Source organism: Lithobates pipiens, unplaced genomic scaffold, assembly GCF_037356315.1.
Source record: "Lithobates pipiens isolate NorthernLeopardFrog02 unplaced genomic scaffold, aLitPip1_a1.2 Scaffold_19, whole genome shotgun sequence".
Classification (NCBI taxonomy): domain Eukaryota; kingdom Metazoa; phylum Chordata; class Amphibia; order Anura; family Ranidae; genus Lithobates; species Lithobates pipiens.
Window position 1 is genome coordinate 148,257,310 of NW_027507764.1, and position 17,183 is coordinate 148,274,492.

The 17,183-nt window shown below is 41.4% G+C and overlaps 1 protein-coding gene across 5 annotated transcripts in view; it reads right to left on the minus strand.

The window, feature by feature from the left end:
* The window catches only part of TBC1D5 (TBC1 domain family member 5), an 802,157-nt gene that overhangs the window by 612,036 nt on the left and 172,938 nt on the right, over nt 1-17,183 (minus strand). For all 5 annotated transcript variants that reach the window (XM_077491382.1, XM_077491385.1, XM_077491384.1 and 2 more), the window contains one exon: nt 4,520-4,620. The gene's annotated coding sequence lies outside the window, so the exon portion shown is untranslated. The remainder of the gene's footprint in view (nt 1-4,519; nt 4,621-17,183) is intronic.

Below are 17,183 nucleotides of genomic sequence, written 5' to 3' on the forward strand. Positions count from 1 at the left end.
TGTACCTACCTACCTTTACATAAAAATAAAAAGACATTAAAAAAAACAACAGGGTGAGTCAAACCCCCTTATAATGGCTACAACCATTACGTAGACCTAGAATGAATCACAAAGATCTCAAAATAGATGGGATACTTATAAATGTGTGGATTGATTTTCTTCTTATGCTAGACATTATACATGTACTTTAATTAACCTGGCCATGACTTATGCTGAACTGTAAGGTCTTCTTACAACGGTTCTTACAACAGGATCTTCCTGTTGTACCTCTTGGTTGTATATGTTGTCTTATTCACTACTGAGATCTCTGTGCTAGCCTTGTGGTGAATAAAGTATTGGGAAAACAAGAACATGATGTGATTGTAGCCGTATCAGTGCAATTGTGACAGAGAAAATTGAGTACTGTCCGTTATACTCTTTTTATTTGCACTAACATACAATTTTTTAGGACAAGCTTTCGGGGTATGTCCCCTTCTTCAAGGTCCAAGCAGTGCTCAAGTACTCCTTGGACCTTGAAGACTTAAGTACTTGAGTACTGCTTGGACCTTGAAGAAGGGGACATACCCGAAAGCTTGTCCTGAAAAATTGTATGTTAGTGCAAATAAAAAAAGTATCACAGACAGTACTCAATTTTCTCTCGGAGAACAAGAAAAAAGATCTCAAAATAGAGTCCTTGAAAGACGAGAAAATCTGCTTGATTTCCTTTCCAGCATCTACCTAGAATATGCCACCTAGACTGCCTATTTAAAGGATAAGTGCAATGCAACTTTAGAGCAGACCTTGGATGAAAAAGCAAAGTCCATTTAACTTTCAAGTCCCCAACATCAAAAGAATAAACCATAATGCCGCGTACACACGATCAAACAATCCGGTGGAAAAGGCCGGCAAACTCAAGTCCGCCAAACAATCCCCCCGTGTGTAGCCTCCGGCATACTTTTTTGACCCGAAAGTATGGCTGACTTAGAGTGCCGTGTTGCACTCCAATCTTCCCGCCGGAGTCGCATTTCGGCGGACAATCCGGCCGTGTGTATGCCAGTCTGCCGTACTTTTGAAATGAGCAGACTTTTCCCGCCCGGAGAAAAGTCCGCTCATTTTGAGCGGGTCTCCAGGTAGGCGGGGCCCGCGAAGGAGACGTCGCTGGCCCAGCCGCCTGGTATGGACTTAAAGGGGAACCCCAACGCCGCCCCCCCCCCCCCCAAGTCCACAACAGACCCTTGTCCGAGCACGCTACCCGGCCGGCCAGGAAAGGGGGGGCGAGCGAGCGCCCCCTCTCCTGAACCATACCAGGCCACGTGCCCTCAACATGGGGGGTGCCTTGGGGAAGGGGGGGCCGCGCGGCCCCCCCACCCCAAAGCACCTTGTCCCCATGTTGATGAGGACAAGGGCCTCTTCCCGACAACCCTGGCCGTTGGTTGTCGGGGTCTGCGGGCGGGGGCTTATCGGAATCCGGGAGCCCCCTTTAATAAGGGGGCCCCCGGATACCAGCCCCCCATCCTATGTGAATGAGTATGGGGTACAATGTACCCCTAACCATTCACCTGTAAAATAAAAGTACAAAAAAACACAACACACGAGATAAAATACTTTATTGCACAGCTCCGGGGGTCTTCCGTCTTCGGGGGTCTTCTCGCCGGACTCCTCCGCTATCTTCTTGTAGCTCTTTTGCTAGTGGAGGAGTCTGGCTTTCTTCCTTGAAGAAAGAAGAACGGAAGAAGAACAGAAGGCGGCGGCGGCGACAGAAGACCCGAAGAGGGGGACAAGACCCCCGAAGTCGGAAGAAGAGGCCAGCGGAAAGGAAGAAAGCCGGACTCCTCCGCTAGCAAAAGAACTACAAGAAGATAGCGGAGGAGTCCGGCGAGAAGACCCCCGAAGATTGAAGACCCCCGGAGCTGTGCAATAAAGTATTTTATCTCGTGTGTTGTTTTTTTTGTACTTTTATTTTACAGGTGAATGGGTAGGGGTACATTGCACCCCATACTCATTCACATAGGGTGGGGGGCCGGTATCCGGGGGCCCCCTTATTAAAGGGGGCTCCCGGATTCCGATAAGCCCCCCGCCCGCAGACCCCAACAACCAACAGCCAGGGTTGTCGGGAAGAGGCACTTGTCTTCATCAACATGGGGACAAGGTGCTTTGGGGTGGGGGGGCCGCACGGCCCCCCCTTCCCCAAGGCACCCCCCATTTTGAGGGCACGCGGCCTGGTACGGCTCAGGGGGGGCGCTCGCTCGCCCCCCTTTTCCTGGCCGGCCGGGTAGCGTGCTCGGACAAGGGTCTGTTGTAGACTTGAGGGGTGACCCCCCACCCGATTTTTGTCGGCGTTGGGGTTCCCCTTTAAGTCCATACCAGGCGGCGGGGCCAGCGACGTCTCCTTCACGGGCCCCGCCTACCTGGAGACGCGTTCGAAATGAGCGGACTTTCCTCTGCGTGTGTGGGCGAGTCCGTTCATTTCAAAAGTAGGGCGAATAGTACGGCGGACTTAGTACGCCGTATTAGTCCACTCAAAAAGTGCCGTGTGTGGGCAAGTAGCCCGTTCGGAAAGTCCGCCAGACTAAGTACGTCGGACATACCGCTACGTGTGTACGCGGCTTTAGTCAGCCTTCACTGGAACCTGGGAAGGCCAAGGACTCCCAATAACGCTTTAGCTGGCCATAGGTGGATATTTCTTTTGTTCAGCCAGTAGACTAAAAATCTCATTACACACACAATCGAGGTGGGTGAAGGAATAATTCTCCTGGTGGGACACTGAATTCTGACAGCGGGACCCTGAGCTATCAGAATACACTGATCAGCAGCTGCAGCCAATCATCGACTATGTTTTACAATTTGTCTGTTTGACAGAAGTCGATCTGACAATTGATTTCTGTAAAACAGGGGCAGCTGTACACCGACTGAAAATTGGTCCCTGCTGAACCAGCCAAATTTCGATCTATCTATAGCCAGCTTAGGCTTTACTGCTACTTTGCCCACTTGGTCCAGGGCATTTTTTAATACTTTTAAATCTGAATTTTTACTAGAACATTACATAGAACCCCCAAACAATTACATATTTTCTAAAAGCAGAGACTCTGTAAAATAAAATGGTTGCAATTTTTATGTCATACAATGTTTGCACAACTGTTTATGAAACACATTTTCAGAAAAAATAAACTAAAATCAGTTTGCACAGAAACACTACGAAGAACTTTTTTTTTTTAATAAAGCATAGGGTTGTGTCAAGTAAAAAGATCCAATCTATGTCAATCCTCAAAATTCCATACGTGTTGCTTTAGAAATTTTTACATTGTATTACAGGTTATCAATTTAGTTAGGCAGGTCATACATGGATGGATATCCAGCAGAAATCATGGGACCATGGATCCAGCAAGGACTCATGTATGGGAACAGTGGTTGTACAGATGTCGTTCTACCAATCGCTTTCTGTACAACCACCCTCTAGGGTTTTTCCAATCGATCAGTGCCACCGGATATACCCGGCAGCACGGATCATTGTGCTCTGATGGCAGGGAAGTCTCCCCACTGTCAGAATACAATAACTTGAGTGTGTGGATGGGGGAATTAGGCCATAATTTTTGTTGTTCAACCCGATGGCTAAACAAAAAAAAGAAAGACTGATCTATGGGCTGGCTTTACTGTGAGTCATGGCCCTAAAATTATTACTCTCACTTCATTGCTCATGGAGATACCTCACGTGTGGCACTATTGCTATTTACATGCAGGTGAGCACCCTATGCTTGCTTTTGAATTTGCATGTATGTGCAGGATGACAAGAATGCTGTTTACATTTTTTTAAACAAAAAGTGACTAACAAGACCCCCAAAGTCTTCCCTGAAGCTACCTAAGCAAACGCTATGCTTGATTAGCTGCTTCACTGGATACTGTAACCAGGGAATGAATGAACTTAATAAAAAACATTTGCCACTTACAGGTTCATTTTTTTGCAGAGAGGATCAGGATCAATGTTCCTCAACTTTCTCCCACTTGTAATCTTGAAGTTAATTTTCATGTTCCCAAACTCATGAAGGAACAGTAAAGTCCAGGAACCACTGCTGGTGGTGGCTGAAAAGCTGATTGGCAGGTGAAAAATGCACCAAGCTCACAGTTGTGACCTTGTTTAAACCAATTAAAGTCTAGGTAATTTATAAATGTTGTATGAACACCAAGTAGTTGGTGGGGCATCTGACATCTGTTCCCATTGTATTGTTTGTGACCCCTTGACCGTTATATTTGCATGTGATATGCTAAAGAGAAACTCTATCCAAAAGTAAATTTCAGTGCTAGTACTAGATTCAGTAACCATCAGTGTTTTAAAACTTTAGTAGCTCCAAAGCAGAAATCCATCACCCACAATCTAGGGATTCATGCTTCATCCTTCCACCAGGAAGTGACGTAACATCTTCACGATAAGCATTTGCCATTGGCTCTTTTCTGTTTAGTGCAAAAATAAACTAAAAAAATGCTATAATATTTGTTTCTCTCAACATATCAAGAATCTAGAAAATATTCAGTCTTATGCACTTACTTCTGAATCTCGAAACCAGATGACAATGTCTTTCACTATTCCATATATCTTCAGCCTAATGGAGTCCTGACTGAACTTGTACGAAATGCTCTAAAGTCCTTCTGCAAAAAAAAAAAGAGAAAAAAAAGTGATCTGTATGCAATGTTATCCTAAGTGTCAGATAGACACTTCCTTGTGGTTTTTAGCAGATTTCAATAAAAAAAAAAAATGTTTTTACACAATGTAGCGCCTTTTGTTTCCTATTTATGGTCTCGAGTAAGGAGGATGGTGGGTCTAGCAGTGGAATTTGGATTGTTTTAACCCCTTTGTGGCTGGAAAAGAGTTGTGTTGGATATATGATTTTTCAGATAAAGCTTTATGTTAATTGCTCTCTAATGAGTAGTTAGTGTGGATGGTGGAGTAAGACACAGTATGGATGCTGAAAAATAGAAAAGAGTACACTGCTTGAAGCACTGGCAACTTTCGTTATTTTAACTTAGTTTTGCACATAAAATTCTTCCTACATGGGACACTTTATGAATTATATGAATTTGAATGCACAGGACACTTTATTTAATATATCAATTTGAACACATGGGGCACCTTCTTAAAGCGATGACTTTTGTGTACACTGGACACTTCATGAATTATATGTATTCAGTTTTGCACAGTATTTGACACGTTGAATTTTTTTGTATTTTATATATTTATCTACTTAATAAGAATGCCGTCACCATTTTATTTTTTGAAGCACTGTTTGCGTTTGGTGAACACAGCTATTTAGTTTATTGTTTATATGAGGTGCAGACTTCTTTTGTATAAATGAATTCAATCCACTTATGTAGTCGTAATTTATTAGCATTTAAATTTATTTTGAATTCTGATTCCTGCAATACTCTGAACACCAACACTGGGGGAGAAAGTGAAATACACCGTGCTAAATGGTATAGTATACAATATTAAAAATTAAATAAATGAATAAACAGATTTCATAATATTGCATAATATTGCTGCGACAGCATTTATAACAGTCCCAATTTGTGATGAACAGTGCTCGTGCTCAGAGATAACAAATCGGTGCTGCTTGGGGCTCAGACAAGTTGCCCCCACATGGATGTAAACTCACTGCTCCGTATGGACCAACTATCTCTAGTATGGTCAAACGGGCATGTGGAGAGACCCCTGGAGAAATCCTTGTACTGACGATTCCTGAAGTGGATAAGCCTCATGCAAGTAGTAAAAAAAAGGACCTCATTGTACAATACCGCTTAAAAGATTATTTTAAAACATTAAAAACAATATAGTTGAACTCACATAAATGGGTGCCTGTAGCCTGGCACCCTGTGTGAATAGCAGGTGATTTTTAGGGGAAATCGGCCCACATAAGATGATAGACCATTGCCCGTGGTTCTGCTCGATTCCCGGAAGTTTGTCGCAATGACGCGATCAAGCCTCAACGCGTTTCAGCCTATCAATGGTCCATCATCAGGAAGCTCTGAGACTTGTCAGAGCAAACTACTGTGAGTGTGCACTTTAAACCCCCAATTTAATCTACTGATTATATAGTTTCGAAAGTGTGCAGCAATACAGCCATTAATGAGCTGTGACACCTAAAATATGAGAAAGAATCATCCCATGATTGCACATAGAAACCAATAAACTTTTTAGCCAGCACAAAAATAATAACTGCTTAAATCTGATTGGATTCAGTAGGCAACACCTTTCGTCCAGATTTTTACCTGTGTCCCTAGGTGCTTGATCACTATTTGTGTGCATGCCCCTGCTGTTAGTATTAAAGCAAAAAAAAAAAAAAACGCAAGTAATGACAGCCAATGTGGTAGAACATTAACTTCTTTCTTATTAGGTTTTTCAGAGCAGGCACTATATATCTTAAGGAAATCAAATTATACAGCATGACAGTAAAGGAGTGTTACTTTTACCAGAGAGAAATGAAACTGCAATATTTTCCTTTCCGGTGAAAAATGATGCAGAGATGTTCATTCCACAAAGGAATAATCATATAAAAATTAGTAAAAATTTAGCTAAGTTCTTTTCCTAGAGAATTAACTAAAGCAGACCACTCACTAATAAAGTGCAACTTAATAAATCATGTGGAATCTTATTTTGTTCAAACCCTTACTAACTCCTAGCACCATCTGTTACCATCAAAACTATATGACAAGATATGATATATAATTAATAGGTAAACAACAATCTAATTAAAATGGACAAATACTCCATGTTCCTGCCATTTGGGAGCTCTAATTACAGACTAAATTTTAAGCTTGAATTAAATATTTAAGCTGGAAAATTAACTTTCCTTCTCGAGCCTTGAATACATTAATACAGATATGTGGTGCGACTTCCTGATGGGAACTTAAAAATGTAATTTAGTTTCATCAAAGCAGTTACTAATTGTTAAGCAGCAGTACCTTACCATATGTACACAATAGCTATTTAGAGCTAAAAAGGTGGTTTCAAAGCACCCCTTAGCAACGTTCTTCCATCCATAAATATAAAATGTATATATAGCACTACCATTTACACTGCACAGTGCAAATAAATTAACAGCCCGTCTTTGAGGGATTTCAAGAACATGAGCCATAAATATGTAAATAGGCAAATATTTTAAACAATCAATGCAAAAACAAAAAAGTCTAAATGGAGCAGAGTACTGCAAGTGAACCATCCAAACATTTGTGTGTACAGCAAAATTACTAAAGTCAGTGTATGCCTATCAAATAGAAGTGTAGCAGATCATTCGGTTTATATAAACATTATTCTGGCCCCATATAACACAGTAGTAAGGTAAATGCCATCAGCAAAGGAAGTGACAAAAATACAAATTCCAGAGCTTGCACAGAGAAACCCTGGAGCCGAACTGTACCAACTAATCCACTAAGTGATGCAAAAGAGGTGAAATGTTGATGCATTAGAATGCATAATGAAACCCAGGGAAAAATTTTTTTTATTTTGCAGCATACGAATCCTTGGATGTGCTGGCTGCCTTCATATTTCTATTGTCAGTTTTTAATCTTTTTTTTCCCACCTGGTGATCCTGCCAACAACACACTTTCTTGTGTAGCAACGCTCACTCAATGTACTGTATCTATAGTGAAGTAGCAGCTCTGGCCCCTTTTAGCTTCCTGAAGACCTCCCCTATGGGTGAAACGCGCTGAGCCAAGATCTTGGGTGCCGACGTCATATTTGGTGGCGTCACTTCCTGCAGTTGAAATGCACCCTGGTTCCCCATCTGGACCAGTGGCACTTCACTACACACAAGCCACTGGACATACTGTTTGCCGGGTGATGGGCACAGAAAAATGTGAGTGCTATTTTTACAGGGAATATGTATGGGGACATGTTTTTTTTTTACTAAAGATGATGTGCAATGAGATGTTTGTTTGTGACCTCCCTACATTGATCTGAGTGGCCTGGAGGAGGAGATTGAAGTGGAGAAAGTGGTCCTTGGACTGGTGGCTTGGGACAAGAGATCCTTGGTTTATAATTAAAGTGAGCTTTGACCCTACTACGTGGAGGGTCACAGGAGTTCTGGCAAGTTGCATTCTAAGGAAGAATGTGGCACTGACACATTTGGAACACAGTGACTTTATGTTTATGCCAGCACGTGCCCAGGGGATATATAAAGCACATTGATCGAATGCATTAATAAGCGTGCAGTGAAGGACTGGTTGATATTTAGGTGGGATTTTTTGTGCATATTTTTTTTTTCACTTTATTAGTGGAATTTGTACAACTGTTGGGATAATACAGACACTTTTTGTGGCATACTTTGGATATTCCTGTTATTTTGATGTTTGTTATATGCAAAACAATTTTTTAAGGATTAGTGAATTACTTATATGCACTTCCATTGCTCTGCTTAAGCCTTTCACGCTTTAGATAGCAGCATTGTCAGCCTAGGATAGGAAGTGTGCTAGGATTTCATAATTCTACCCTATCTCCTTATCTCCATACCATGAGTGGAGGTGTTGTGTATGTGAACTGGGCAGGGTTGATATCACTGTTTGAGATTTCAGTACAGCAGATGCACAGAGCACAGGAAGATCTAAACACCATAATGTAGCCAAAATGGCAAAAGATTGAGCAAGAAAATCTTACATTGTAAAAATGAATGCTTTTTGATGCAGCATAGAGACTAAAGTTATCAGGCTAACTTTAATGCATCTCTCCAAACCTACAGTAAACTCTGAATCCCCTGACCCATCATCCAGTTTTCTTCTGACATATAAGCACTGCTAAAAGGTATGCATTGAATTCCAACAGAAAATTGTTAGAATTTATGAGAAGAGGGTGCTCACCTCATGTAGCAGTATCACTAAGACTGGCTATACACAGTTTGAATTCAAACCGTTAATGGGCAGGCTGAATGTACCAAATTGACCGATTGATCAACTTGGGTACAACTGGTCTGCCATATTCTCTTGCGATTATTGCTAGTGGCTCCAAAAGCTACTAGCAATATCACTGTCTTCTCCCAGAGAGGAATTCCCGCATTATCGCCATCTGTGTTGATGGGGGAATCAAGCAAATTTCTTTTCTACAACCTATGGTTGCAGGAAAGAAATTCGCTCCATGTATGGCCGGCCTAAGAAAAATCCAACGTGACACCATTGGATTTGGAACAGCCCATGGAGCATTGGTTGTTTTTCTCTGTTATAATACCGGAGCAGGATTCATTTTGAATTCATAAATCCATTCTTTAACCACTTCAGCCCTGGAAGGATTTACCCACTTCCTGACCAGGCCATTTTTTGCAATACTGCACTGCGTTGCTTTGACAATTACATGGTCGTGCAACATTGTACCCAAATGAAATTGATGTGGCTTTTTTCCCACAAATAGAGCTTTCTTTTGGTGGTATTTGATTACCTGTATGGTTTTTATTTTTTGCGCTATAAACAAAAAAAGGAACAATTTTGAAAGCAATTGTTTTTTTGTTTTTTTTGCTATAATAAATATCCTCAAAAAAATTTAAAACAAAACAAATGTTGTCCTCAGTTTAGGCCAATATGCATTCTTCTACATATTTTTGGTAACAAAATTCCCAGTTAGAGTATATTGATTGGTTTTCGCAAAAGTTATCACATCTACAAAATGGGGGATAGATTTATCGCTTTTTTTTTGGGGTCCAGTGACATTTATACAGCCACCGCGCTATAAAAATGCACTGATAACTGAATAAATTACACTGGCAGGGAAGGGGGTTAACACCAGGGGCAATCAAAGGGTTAAATGTTCCCTAGGGAGGTGCTTTCTAACTATGGGGGGAGTGGACTGACAGGGAGTAGAGAGAGATCGCTATTCCAAATCACTAGGCACAGACAATCTCACTCTACTCCCTTGACAGAATGGGGATCTGCTTTGTTTACACTGGCAGATCCCCATTCTGCCTCTCTGTGGATCGATTGCGGGTGGCTGGCTGACATCGAGTCTGCTAGACCCGCTGATTGGCTCCCCCGCTAGCGAATAGGCATGCACGCCCACAAATCACCATGTACGCACCCGGAGTACAATGATGGAGATCGCACAGCTGAGCCAACTTGCTGCAGTGTAACTGCGGTGGCTGGTCTACAAGTGGTTAAAGTGGTTGTGAACCCCAGTCATGAAATCTTAACAGAGAATATATATCTGCATTGTTTACTAGCCTATCCCTGAAGCTCTGAGTGTTGTTTCTCTCTGGTGCTTCATTTCTAGGTTATCAGCATGAGTCACTTCTGACATGTTTTCCCGACACATCAGATACAATTTGTGATGGGGGAGGGAGATAAGCACACAGGAGAAGAGCAGGCAGATGCTGAATATATTACATGTTACATGCTAAACATGGGTCGCACAGTATAGTGGCACTTATTTTTCTAAGTATATGCTATAGTCCCATTTAAATCTTTGGCACTTTGTGTATGAACCCCAGGGACCCTAGTCTCAGGGACAGCAGACTAATGTATTTAAAAAAAAAAGGTGACTAAAATATTAGCCAATATTGCTGACAAAGCCCATAAATGCATCTGGCAAAAGCAGAAATTTAATTTCCAGACAATTTTCAAATGGATATCAGAATATTATGTGCAGACAAGCCTGTATATTTATTTTGATCATGTAGGCAGATCTGTAGAATGAATGTACAGTACTGCTTGCATAAGAGCCCCTGCAGCACCGTGCTCACAGATGTTTGCAGGGGAAGGAAGGCAAATGCGCCTGCAAACCCTTGTCTGAACTGCAAGCAATGTGCATAATTGTAATCAGTGAGACATAGATTTCAACCTCCGTTAATTTGTCTCTTTTCTAGGCAGGTTTTTTTTTTTTTTCCTCATCCCAATAGCATGCATTGATGAGCTAATCTTACTCTGCCGTACGTCACATTCATCTTGTATATACCAAACACAAATGAATGCAAACACGCAGCAAAAAGGCCACATTCAAATTGGCCATAAGGACTGCTAGTGTGGCATTTTAAGAACGTCAGGCTGCTCTTTAAATTTCACTGTGTTTATGGATGGCGACTAATCCTGCTCATCCGAAGTTACATAAATGTTAAGAACAGATTCGGAATAACAAATATCACTTGGATAATGAAACCCAAATATTAGTATCATTATGATAATAGACTCACAATACTGAAATACAGCCAACGGGGCTAGCAGCATAAGACAGGAGAACATAGCATGTTTAAATGAGTCTGTGAACAGGTGATGGATATTCAAGTTTTTACATATTCTTAACCATATGGACACTTTTAAACCCCAACAGCCACTTTTAACCAACAAATTATTGGATTTTAAAAAATGCTAATTAACAGGAAAGTAAAAAAAACCTTATGCCGCGTATACACAATCGAAATTCCGGCCAAAAAAAGACCGATGAGAGCTTTTCATCGGGAAAATGCGACTGTGTGTATGCTCCATCGGAATTTAGCTGTCCGAATTTCCGCCAGCCAAAAATTGATAGCATGTTCTCAATTTTCCCGACGGAAAAACTTTCTATCGGAAATTCCGATCGTGTGTGTGCAATTCCAACACGCCAAAACTCACACATACTCAGATTCAACTACGAGACGGAAGCTATTGGCTGCTGGCTATTGAACTTCCTTTTTCTAGTCCTGTTGTACGTGTTGTAAGTCACCGTGTTCTAAACTATCAGAATTTGGTGTGACCGCGTGTAGGCAAGACAGCTTGAGCGGAATTCCTTCGGGGAAAACCATCAGAGCTTTTTCCGACAAGAATTCCGATCATGTGTACGCGGCATTATAGTTTTTGTTCTCCTTGCAAAATACTCCTTTACCTGTATGCTTGCATTTTTGTTGTTTCTGTGTCTACCCCCCCGTGGCACATAAGCCCCATACACACTATCAGATTTTCTGCTGATTTTTGTCTTCAGATTTACCAAAACCATGTAGTGCAAGGGCCTGCCTGATTGCATACACATTGAAACTCCGAAGGTTTGACCTCATATTATATTGTTTTGGTAAATCTGAAGGAAAAAAATCAGCAGAAAATCTGATAGTGTGTATGGGCTATACACAGTTCTTTATATGCTTCGAGCCTACTTGAGACATTTGTTAGATGCTGGGTGGGAGAGCTGTATAACTCTAGTGCACATGCGCATAAGTAATCATCAGTGATTGCTCAATGGTTGCATTCTGGTGGGCGTGATAGTGCTGGGCTGATGTGGGTAGATGGTAACGATTACTAGATATGGATACTGGATATTTTATGCATAGTTACGTTGGTGCAGCTTGGACCTATGGATGTAACTATGCATATACTATATCTGACCAATACCCCTGGTAGCTGGAAATCAATGTAGACACTAGTACTTCAGTAATCTCCACTTGCTTTCAGGTCCCACGCTGAGCGCCTGCCCTAAAACAGGAGGTCAACCACTCAGCAGGGGCACTCATAGAATTCTTTGCATTTTCTGAATGAATGCAAAGTGTTTTCTGATTGGAGGAGGTAGAATGATGGGGCAGTAATGTATATCCATACCTGGAATTATTCTTAATTTAAAACACATTAAAGATAGAATGCAAACAAAATTCTACAGTTTTATAAACCCTGTTCATCAGAAGAACCTGATGATCCTCCCAGCCCCCCTTCTTCCTTTCTGGAAACCAACCACCAAAAGCATAGAAGCAGATCTGTGCTTGCATGACCATGTTTGCGTCCCTAGTCTTGCTGTTCAGAGATACAGGATGGCGTGCACATGCACAACGTGCTTGTATCTTTCATAGTCTGCTTACCTGCCACACGCCCACTGTCCAGCCCTGCCTTACTGATTTGTTATCTTTTGCAGTTGCAGCTAATGGGATTGAGAGCACAGAATACAGCTTTCTGGACTGCAGCTTACAGACGGGGAACATACTGTTCACATTTGACAGTGTTCAATCACAAAAACTTTAACACCAAGGTCTCCTTGAGTACTCCCAACTTGAACTGAATTCCTATTGCTTGTAAGATTCAGCAACATATCAAAAATGTAAAGCTTACCTTGTGATAGCGAAAAGGCACAGATCCTAGTTTTAACTCTTTTAAGCTCTAGCATGGTGGATTTTCTTATCTGTAAAATACGTTTCTTATATTTATGTATTGCACTTTCGAATTCAATAAAAGGACACAGGGTGGTATTCTCAAAACATGGGTATCACTGCCCCCTTCAGGAGATTTGGACACAGGCATCCAAAGCTGTAAGAACTGTCCAGAATAACCCCTCCAACTCCAAGCATGCCTCAGTTTTTTCAGTGATCAAAAGTAGGAATGGATATAAGCCACACTGTGTATTGTAATTTACTGCAAGAAAATTATTGTTCAATGAGGACAAAAACCCTATTTTCATAATCGTACATTACAGGGCACAGGATGATATTCTGAAGCTATGGGATATCCAAAAGTCCAACACAGAAACACATGTAGAAACACTCACATAAACAGCAGGGTAACAAAAGGGGTTCAACAAAGCTCACAGAACTTTAAGAAACATCTAACAACCATAACTGGCATCAGAGGTGGACTGTATATCGACCTAGAAAAATGTAGCAAAAGTGTGAACAGAAGACCAGGTGGCAGCCTTGCAGATCTGAGAAAGAAATTCCTGAGTAGAAGGCTGGAATGATGAACAGATGACTCCACCAAGAGATATTAGAACATGAGGAAGGTTTGTCACTTATGAGGACCACCAGGAATGACAAAGTGTCAAGCTGTCAAAAAAAATGTTGCAGCTAATAAATTCAAACAGAGAGTACTAATTCCAGACAATGGAGAGAAAACTCTTTGGGAAAAAGAGGAACAGAATACAGGGATCTTACACTTCAAAAGGAGTTGAAGAGGTGGAAAAGCTTGAATCAAGCAGAAACTGATACTGCTGAATTAGCAGAGCACCCACTGCAAAAGCAAGGAGATTCCTGGACTGTGAGACAACCCATTCAGCCTAGAAACCAGAAGGCCCATTCCCTACCTATGACAAAGGTCTCAGAACACCTCCACGTGAAGGAACCACCCTTCAGAGTCCAAATGAAGACTAAGGAAATTCACCTACCAATTAACCATGCTTGGAATATGCATATTAAACAGGACTGGAATATAATGTTCTGCCCAAGTCAGATTGTGATCCGCCTCTTTTGAGCTGCAAGACATCTGGCTTCTGCCTAAGAGCTGATGTGAACCACTACTGTGCTACTGTCATATGCGAGGTCAGATGACCTCGTATATGAGAGGTCCATCATTGATGGGATAACCAAATTGTCCCGAGTTCCAGAATGCTATATTGGAGCTAAGCTCCCCCCGACAGCCAATTCCCTTCTACCAATAGAGTACTTAGGATTCCTCCCCAGTCCAATAGGCTGGCATCCATTGAAAGCACTGTCCGTACCACTGAGAGGAAGACATTTCTGATTCCAGGGTCAAACATGAAACCCTCCTTGCCAGGATCAGCCTGGTCCTGCAGGTCAGGTGTATGACACAGCCCAGAAAAACAACCATCATGTCCCACACTGCCAGAATAGTAAGTTGTGATGATCTGGACAGAAAATGGGAAAATGTAACTGTTTTGAAGGAGAAAAATATTTAGCCGGTGACCCTCACAGAATAAAATGAGGGTTGGTACGCTAATGTACTATAAGATTCGAATGTGGAGGCAGAAAGACTAAGCTTGTCCAAGGAAAGAAAAACCCTCAGGTCTAAAAATCTGCCTCAGATACTCTCCGCAATGAGATGGTTCCAGTGCTGATTCCTGAAGATTTAGCTACTACCAAAAAGCTCATCACATAGGAATCAATGGTATTGTGTGAAAATGCATAGGTAATGCACGCAAAGCCCAATATTATATATAATGTGTTTGTATATTGTAAATAAAACTTATTGCATGCAGGTATTTATTTCACTTGAATAGCACTGACTTCTTTTCACTATTATACTTAAGATGTTGGCTGGGCATCGGTTGCAGCTCAACTGTATAAAGAAATATTTCTAAGTTGAATACACACCTGCACATTTGGGTTTTCAGAATATTGCATGAAGTTAGGAATGAAAGTGATACCCATAACTTAATATTATAAACCCCAAGTCCAAGTCCAGCTGCATGAACTTTTTTTTAAATAGCATGCCTTATCCTGTATTTAAAAAAAAACAATAAATAAAAAAAAAAGGTTTGCCTAAGGCGACTGGAATGGAAGTGGGAGCAGGTACCTGTTAAAATCGGGTACCTGCTCCCCCTCTCTTCTCCCGAAAAGCTCATTTTCACAAAGGGGAGCCGGGGGAGGAGGCCTTAAAGTGGAAGTTCCACTTTAGGGTGGAATTCCGCTTTAAAGCCAGTGAATTTCTAAGGCCTGGTACACACAGGCAGTTTTTTTTTTTTTTTTTCGTTTAATCTAGTGGACTGAATGAAAAAAAAAAGTGACAGATCGCTGAACTAACACAAGTGATAAGTGATAAACAACAAGTGATAAAGATCTCCCCTGTTGTGCTATTGTGTTCTGATAGGGGACCCCCTGTCCCAAACACACCGGTCAGTGCTCGCAGTCATTGGTTGGCTGCTAGCACTGGTCAGATGCCAATCGGATGCTGGTTTTCCAGCACACCCGTTCAGCAGAAGCTGGTCATGAGACTGGCTTCTTTCAAACAGGGAGCTGTACACATGGGCCAAAAGTTGGTTGGTTCCTGCCAAACCCACTGTTTTCAGCTGTTTAACGGCCCATTTGTACTCGACATTAGTAAGATTAGCCAGGGTTATCTTCTGCTGGCATATACATGAACATATTGACCAATCGATAATGGCCAGATCAGGTATTAATCATTTCATAAGTATGGCTAGATTTATTTAACACTGGCTTCTTTAATGCAAAACAGTAATGTACTAGCTGGAGTAACTTATAGTAGTGAATAATTTTCTATTGTTATGAACGCACTAAGCGCATGAAAGGTAACCTTTGAATATTATATGTTTGTAAGTCATTATTTCTTTTTGCATTGTCTTTTCATTTATCAGGTAACCCAGGGTTCTAGCACAGCTCACATTTGTAATGCCCAAGCCAAATTATTATAGCAATCGTTTCAAATTAATAAACTATTTAAGAAGACAGCCTATATAATGCAGAAAATATTAGGCAAATGCTAGCCTTGAGACATTTTCACAGTCATTTCTCTCATATTTGGACATTTATTGCACATTTTATGGCTATTAATAGAGCACAGAATAAACTATGAGAGGTACATGGTCATATATGAGTGGAGAGATAATTATTTTTCAGATACTAGCAAAGTATATGTGATATTTAACATATACATAAGCACTTTTCATGTTAATTGCAGGTGTTACCCTGCTTCAGAAACACTATTCAGACTTCTTGAGGCAAAGTGCATTTGCATATTTATAGTTTTATCAAAAATGTATATGCAGTATCTCACAAAAGTGAGTACACCCCTCGCATTTATGTAAATATTTTATTATATCTTTTCATGTGACAACACTGAAGAAATTACACTTTGCTACAATGGAAAGTAGTGAGTGTACAGATTGTACAACAGTGTACATTTTCTGTCCCCTCAAAATAACTCAACACACAGCCATTAATGTCTAAACCGCTGGCAACAAAAATGAGTACACCCCTAAGCCCTTGTACACACGGTCGGACATTCGGACGGAAAATGTCCGAACGGACCGTGTTGTCAGATAATCTGACCGTGTGTGGGCTCCATTGGACTGTTTCCGTCGGAATATCCGACCGACAAAGTTTTAGAGCTGGGCTATAAAATTTTCCGACAACATGATCAGATCAGACTTTGTCTGATCACTTGTAGAGAATTCCGATCCGACAAAGTGCCACGCATGCTTAGATCAAATTCCTAGACCAAAGCTATTGGCTACTAGCCTGAACGTAGTCCCGTCGAAACAAAATAACGTCATCAGGTTCTGAACGATCGGATTTTCCGACAACTTTGTCCGACCGTGTGTATGCAACACCAGTTTCGGACAAAAATCCGATGGATTTGGTTGTCGGAATGTCCGACTGTGTGTACAAGGGCTAAGAGAAAATGTCCAAATTGGGCTCAAAGTATCAATATTTTGTGTGGCTACCATTATTTTCCAGCAATGCCTTAACCCTCTTGGACATAGAGTTCACCAGAGCTTCACAGGTTGCCACTGGAGTCCTCTTCCACTCCTCCATGACGAC